The following is a 7,631-nucleotide window of genomic DNA, read 5'->3' as shown; positions in this document are numbered from 1 at the left end:
CTGTGGGGAGGAGGGCAAGGGGAAAGCAAGCCTGTGTTGGTAGTTGCTTCTGAGCTGATGGAGAGGGCATGGGAAGCAGCATCCAGAATGCAAAAAGAAGGATAGATGAGGTGCTTAGGGACATGGTTTAGTGGTGGGATGGCAGGGTTGGGTTAAAGGTTGGACTCGATGATCTCAAAGGTCTTTTCCAACCAAAGTGATTCTATGATTCTATGAAAACTGGCAAAATGCGCTGTGGTCACTTTGGGGTCAGCCTTCAGAGAGGGCACGTGATGTGGTCACCACCTGGACTGCACGGCTCTCGGGGAGCACAGGAGTGCTTTCACTTGGGATTGCATGTGTAAGACTTGACTTCACCATACCCTTCTGTCCCTTCAAAAATACCAAATTTGGAGTTAATTTTTATGGCAGGCATTTTTGCAATTACGTGGCACGTGCAAAGCAATCCCCCTTGGAACAGCAAAAGGGAAATTGTTTGGGGTCTTTGAAGTCTGGAAAAATGGGAGATTTCCTAGACTGCAGAATTAAGGGGATGACAGCAAGAGTTTCCAAGGAAGCCTTGCTCTTTCATGCAGCGAGCAAAGAGGGAGGATGCCAAAGAAAACATACCATCCGTGGCTTCTAATGAGCGCGTGCAGGCTGTGCCGGGGGTACAGTCTGCTGACACCAGGGCTCACGAGCATCCCTGCATGCATCAGGCAGTGCCAGAGCTCATACTCTGGTGTTTAAAGCAGCAGATAATACTGCTAAGTACGCTACTGGGATTTACAGCAAGCCGTGGTGATCCTGCTGGATACAGCCAGTTCAGTCTCATCTCACTATCATGGGAAATTTATCTAAATAGAGTTTACTGCTGAGCAGGGCTAAAATTAACATCAGGATGTGGATGTTAGTGGGTTTCTACTTGGCTGTGTTCTGTGTGACCATTTCCGTGCTGGTGAACACGAGTGGCAGTTCATTAAATCAGGCAGCAGTAGTACAACACCATGGGTCTTGACCAAAATAGCGGGGAAAGGAGATGTCAGGAGTTTTAAAGTACTGCCTTTGTCCCTGTGCAGGCATCAATTGCCCTACCCGCTGGCCTCAGAGCGGCATTTTCTGATTTCAGGAAATGACTGCATTGCTAGCGTTTTTGTTCTGACTGTGTAAAGCATTAAGGGGAGGGTGCGACTGTACGTGAGGTTTTTCTGCTTTTCTTTTTAATGGCTGAGGGTTACCTTTGGTGCTTTTTCCCAGGATCCACCAGTTGAGGAACATGGATCTCAAGCATTAAGTATGTCAGCGCCCAGCAGCCAGCACAGCCAGCGAAACACGGAATGGCGTCTGGGATGCTTGTCTGTCTGGGCTGCGGTGCTGTGCCACCCGCCGGTGGGTACCACGAGGCACAAACCAAAATGAGTAACTGCAGAGTGGGGAAGTGCCTTTTCTATCATTTTCTCCCTCTCTTTTGCACCCAGATGTATTGTTGCTTGGGACTCTCCTCTTGAATCATGGCTTTTTTAGGTTTGTTGGTGACTGCGTTGTCCCTCATCCTTGGGTCTGCAGATGGGGCTTGGCCAGCTTTGGCTTTGCCCGTTTCACCTGGCAAACAGCTGGGCTCTTCTGTTTTTCCTGAGTTCCTTCCCTCCTTTCCCTCCTGGTAAACTGGAAGTGATGGGACCTGTGAAATACCTGCACACATGCCAGGCGGCGGGGAGTTGCTTTCAGGGAGATGGCAGCTGGAGCCTTTGAGGAGCCGATCTCCATGCAACGGGGGCCTTCCGCTGACTAAGCGGCAGTGCCGTTTCCTGAGCTGCTCCTCTCCCTGCAGGGTTCCTGCGTGCCCGTGCTTGATATCAGCAAAGGAGAGGATGCTCCAATCTGGGTTATCCGTTTGCCAGCATGGGCCTGCTTTGTTTCTGCTGTGCGCCCTACCCTGGGTGGGCCCACGGCCGAGAGGAGCCGTGCTGCTCCAGGCTGTGGTCGGTGGCTTTTGCTCAACTGCCTTTGCTGCACGAGTCCCTGAGCCTTTAGCAGCTGCGTGTCCTGTCCCTTGACAGCCAGAGCAGGGACAGGCTGAGCACCCCAATAGCTCCCTGAGCTCTCCTACTGCTGCCTCTGCTGCTGATCAGTGCTTTTCAGCTTGGACCAGCCCCAAGCTGGAGCACGGTGCTGTGTTCTTCAGCTGCCACGCTGTGACCTGCTGAAAGCGTCCAAAGTTGATCTTGCCATCATGCAAGTCTAAAAACCTGACAAAGAAAGGAGATGTGCTGCACCGCTTCACACAGGAAATCCAAACCTTAATTCTACATGCCATAGAAGAGAAAGGGGATGCACTCAGGCAAATGCTTCTTCACCTGCGCTGGGCTTTATTTGTGCGGATCCTCCCTGTCCTTCAGGAAAACTTCCTGTCCATATGGTCTGTGCACCAGAAGATGATTTTACATGGTTTGGCATGTGTTTTTAACATAATTATTACTGCTCTTCAGAGCGATATACAGGAAAAAGACATTTGAGAACTCAGCACTTTCAATAGTTAAGATCTCAAATCAGTGACTAATAAACTCTGTGCATGTCAATCCTTGTAGCTCACATTTACGAATCCTGCAGAGAATGGGTGAGAAGCCGGTGAGAGAGCACCACCTACTTTTGAAACATTTTTATGTAGAGCCATATTAGTTTCCGTAAATGAACAGAAAGGACAGTAAACAGGAAGCAGAATGTAAATGGCATAACTCAGTAAAGCAAATAAAGGCTTTGTCGTCTGAGGAACCCCACTGCTGTGTCCCTGCATCTTACCTCGGAGAGCCAGCTTGTCTTGCACGCCTTTAAAATGTGAATTTGTCCCAGCCCGAGATGTTCTGAAAGACAAGTTCTTATTTTTAAGATAGTGACTTAAGTAACTGTGGAAATGTGTCATCAAAGATGAAGAAGTGTGATGTCTGAGCAAAACAGGCTCCTAATCTCAGTGCTCAGCCTGCAGAAAGCTGATACAAATCTACACCCTGTAACCACCCCTTGGGGAAAGAAGTACAGGTTAGGCACAGTATATACTCGATATAGCATAGGTTCTTTTGTTGCTGGTTGATTTTCAAGGTCAAATACCCAACAAAAGCAGTCACAATACCTGAACATGTTCTAGATTACCTGAAAAACATGACCTCTTAGAAGGGGTTCGGTTTCACATACCTGCTTAAGAATTAAAAACCTCCTTGCGTCCTTGGCAACGCCCAGCGAGTTACTGGGTAGCCTGCAGAAGTTAAATATTTTAAAAGTAAGCACTGGCTGACAATGTGTCACCGGATGGAGTGCCTGGTGTATTCTAGTATGGATTTACAGCCCAGAGAGTAAAAAGCAATTATGGTTATAAAGTGATCATGGGTTAAAGCCTGGGGAAAAAGATAGCAAATCCCTGTAGGACCTTTTGATAACTCATCTGGGCCTGGCTGCAGGGCACCCTGTTCTTTATCTTTTCTTTCTCCGTAAGGAATTTATGGGCGGTGCAGGTACCGAGGTTGGCATCTATTGTTTTTCAGGCTTTTTTTAAGCTTGCGTATTCTGGCCACCACCAGCGATCCAAGTGCTGTCACAATAAAGTGGTGAACGAAAATGATACACCTTCAACTTTACATAATAGAATAAGCAAACCTCAAGGAAATGGATCGATACCCCCCCTTTGCTTTTACCTCTTTGAATATAACTACCTTCCCAATCAGTTTGGATTATCAGACCAACCTATTTTAATACGGTATAGCTCATCTTGCTTACTTTTCTCTCCTCTTTTGGCAGGGGGAGATGGGAAAAGACTCTGTTGGGCTGATTCCTCAAAGACCTTTGTGGCTTTCCAAGGAAGGAAAGGGGAATATGATAATGCTTTGGGTTTAGTATCTATGGTAGATTGATTCTTCTGTTGTGAAAACGAATTACATCCTTGATATTACAATTGCATTCCACTGGTAGATTTCTTATCATCGAGATACCTGATACAATGGGCCAAGTGTCCTCCGTTGGGGTGAGTCAGCTTAGAGAAGCACTTTCCATGGGCGATTTGCTGTGGTCACTCCTGCCTGTGGGCAGGGAGTGGTGGAGATGGTCCCCCATGGGCATCTCAGCCCCGTTTCCTGCGATTCTGTGATCTCTGTGTTCGTGCAACTGCAGCCCGGCTTGGCCAGGAAACTAAACCTGCAGTCTCCAGCGGTGTGGACTTTACCGGCAGCATGGCGTTAAACAGATCCTTGGGCTCTTCCCATAAGGTTAATGTAACGGCATTAGGGAAGCAGTAGAGTTGGGAAGGGGGTGTTGTAGTGCAGCAGGTTTCTCTTAGCCTGTCTGTGTGCTGAAATGGTGTAATGACCCTGAAGAATCGCTAGAAATCCCGTGTTTCTTATCGGTAGAAAGCCCTGTCCTGGTCTCTCTGGAATTCCTCCAGCCTCCCGTGGGAGTGGGGAAGAGCTCTTCCAAAGTGGCCTCCCACAGCAGGAAAAACAGTTTGCCCTCCAGGCTGTTTGGGTTTGGTTTGTATTTTAAGTGCATCAAAATGCCTTTGCAGTTACTATTGGCAAACAAGCTGGCTTCTCCTTTCACAGGTTATTTTCAGGACCAGACAGAGGAAATGTAGGTGGGGTATATACTGCCTGACCAAATTTCCATATGCCAAAATCCTGAATCACCACCATGACAATATCGACCTGAAAAATCATGAAGCCTTAACAAAAGTAAAAATCATTTGTGAGGCTTTTCCTTTCCTCTCTGATTTTTGCATGTTCACACCCCATTATTTCCCAGCAGCAACAAAGCAGGAGATAAGACCAGTGACCTCCAGGACACAGTGGGATGTGCTGGCTGACCCCATGGAGACCTGCACCCCAGGTTTTTTGGACCCCAAACCAAGCCATTGCTGATGCCCAGATGTTCTGAGCCATCCTGGTGTCTTGCAAAACATGGGCAGTGGCATGGGGATGCCCGAGAAGCTCAGGGCAGGGATGTTTTGCAGTCGGTGCTGCAGGCCAGCAGAAATCTGCTGTATTCTGCATCCAACACTCTAAGGCAGAGGCGTTTTTGCAGGCAGTTCCCAAAGGCGCTTTTCCTGTGTTTTAGTTGTCACTCAAAGGGTCTCTGGTTCCAGACACAGTGCGAGCATCGCCTGGCCCTCGCAAGGGGTGGAGGTTTGGAGCTCAGTGGGATCCCAAAGCCGGTTCTTCAGGAGGCTGGAGCCCAGCTTACCCGTAAGGCTTTGCACAAAGCCGCAGCTCCTGCGTGTGGGGGAGCTCAGCAGGAGCCTGGATGGAGCAGCTGCTCCCGCTGAGCAAGATGCAGCAACCAGCTGTCGGATGAGCACCACGGGACACAGCTCCCCCTGAGCTCCGAGCTCAGCCAGTTTCCCCAGCTCTGAGTGGCCCCATTTTTTATTCCAGGTGTTGCTTTAGTGGCCAGGAGTCACAGCAGGGCACACCTCTCTGCTAGCGGGCTGGCACTGCCGTCAGGACTCTGTATCTCCATCCTGGCTGTGCAGTGTCCCTCCTCGGTCTGCCAAGCTTGTTCCCATCAGATTTTCTCAGGCAAACCGGGTAGTTTCATGCCCCTGCTGTCTTGATTCACTCCTGCTATGTTTTTTCATGTGATGAAAAATTTTACTATAGGAAGAAATAGTCCCCGTGTTACTGGTAGGAGGAGGGGATGGGACAGGGATGCCCAGCCCTGCATTAAGTGTTATTTCTGTGTAGACGGCTTGCTTTTCTCCCCTGTTTGTGGATGTCAAGCCTACATCTCGTCATGCCCATAACTCCTAAGTCATTATCCTAATGCCTTTAACCAAAACTCCAGCTGTCACTGACAGCTTCTCCTTAAGTAGATAATAGGAGCCCAGAACAAGATGTCTCTCTCTCCCATGCAGCCCTGACACCCTTAAGGGCTTCAGGCTCGTGCAGCGCTGGGGAAGATCTTTTTTGTCTTTTCTGAGATGGGATTGCCATGTGTGTACTTTAGCCCTGGACTTTGCTCCACTAACTTGGGCCAGGCAATCGGGGAGAAATGGTTAGATACCTCCTGAGTGGCTGCTACGGGGTCTGTCCTTGGGCGGGAGGTGTGCCCGTGCCTTGAGGAAGAGGAGGTATGTCCATGCCTGGAACCGAGGCACGTCCGTGCTTGGGCTGGAGGTGTACCTGGTGCCTTGACCTCTGCGCTTAAGAAACGCAATGCAAAGACGCCATCCTTTGGTGTCATTAGCCCTCTGGTCAGGGCTGAGCAGGCTGCAGGCTGGCTCTGTGCACAGCATCAATGACAGCCTTGGTGGGGAAGAGCCTGGAGGGGGTCCATGCAGGCAGAGGCAGAAGCAGGAGGCTCTGGCTGGGCTGGTGCTACTCTCCGGCAGTGTTTGCAATCTCAGCAGCTGGTTCCGCTCTCCTCCTGGCTGGTGTGGAGTCACCTGGATGGTTGCTGCCCTCGGGGGTGATCTGCATGGCTTTCATGGATAGACACAACAGTCGAGGACCCTTGCTTTTCTGTGCATGTTTGCACCCACCAGAGATCCCCCAGGCTGGTGCTCAGCACGTCTGAAGAAATAAGGTATATCTGGAGAGGGGGAAAAAAAAAAAAAAAAGCCATTTTGGCAATGGCAGTCCACGGTTTGGGATCAGCTTTGCCTTGCCCTGCCAGGAAAGGGGCAGTGCAGTCTACACTTCTGGATTAGACCAAAGGCTGCCTTGGTTATCTGAACAGGTTGGCTCTAAGCTTTCCTTGCAGCCCCAGGTCTCTGTGGAGCCAGAGGTGAGGGACCTGCAGCATCCCCAGCCCTAGCCAGCTGCAGTTACTCTCACAGGATGTCTGGGGGAGCTCTCTTGGACAGGCCTCCAAGAGAGGCAAAACTCACAGTGAAGATCTCAAATACCCTGTGACGGGATTTCTAGACAGCTGTCTATTGCAGCAGTGAATGGATAAAGGTGACAAGCTCCTGCATTTTATTCCTTGCTTTACATTTTTGTTACTTTTATATCCTTCTCTGAGAGTCAAAACACTCCATTACATCTGCAAGTACTCACTGCAGCAAGTAGGTTGCCTCTTAGACTCTTTTCAGCAAATCCTTCTGAGCTCTCACTGGACATCCTAGAGCAGCACCATGAACTTAATTTTTTGGCCTACAACAGCTTAACTTGGCCTTTCTAAAGCAAGGTATTGTGTTGAATTTTCACTTGAAGAGCTGAATTTTGCTTCCTGTATTTGATGCTCCTTCTCTCCCACATTCTCACCGTGTTGCTGAAACATTAATGCATCCTGCTGCCCGAGTTCCTGGCTGCCACGGCAAGGCTGGAGGAGCTGGTCCCTGACCGCTGGAGAGCGGAGGCAGCGGGAGCTGTGGCCAGCCGGGCACGGTGGCTTGTGCCTGTAATCCAAGCGCCAGGGAGGCTGAGGCTGGCGGACGGCTTGAGCCCGGGGGTTCTGGGCTGCAGTGAGCTGTGCCGAGCGGGTGTCCGCGCTAAGGCCGGCATCGATATGGTGGTCCTGGGGGAGCTGTGGGCCACCAGGTCGCCTAAGGAGGGGTGAACCGGCCCAGGTCGGAGACGGAGCAGGTCAAAGCTCCCGTGCCGGTCAGTAGCGGGATGGCGCCTGTGAACAGTCCCTGTGGGACAGCCTGGGCGAGAGAGCGGGACCCAGCA

The 7,631-nt window shown here is 50.3% G+C and overlaps 1 protein-coding gene across 1 annotated transcript in view; it reads left to right on the top strand.

Moving 5' to 3' along the window:
• Positions 1 to 7,631, top strand: part of NEMF (nuclear export mediator factor) — a 34,859-nt gene that overhangs the window by 121 nt on the left and 27,107 nt on the right. The gene's annotated exons all lie outside the window — the stretch shown is intronic.

Source organism: Egretta garzetta, unplaced genomic scaffold (assembly GCF_000687185.1).
Source record: "Egretta garzetta isolate BGI_Z169 unplaced genomic scaffold, ASM68718v1 scaffold21, whole genome shotgun sequence".
NCBI classification, from domain to species: domain Eukaryota; kingdom Metazoa; phylum Chordata; class Aves; order Pelecaniformes; family Ardeidae; genus Egretta; species Egretta garzetta.
Note: the sequence above shows the minus strand (reverse complement) of the source record. Positions and strands in the feature narration are given on the sequence as shown.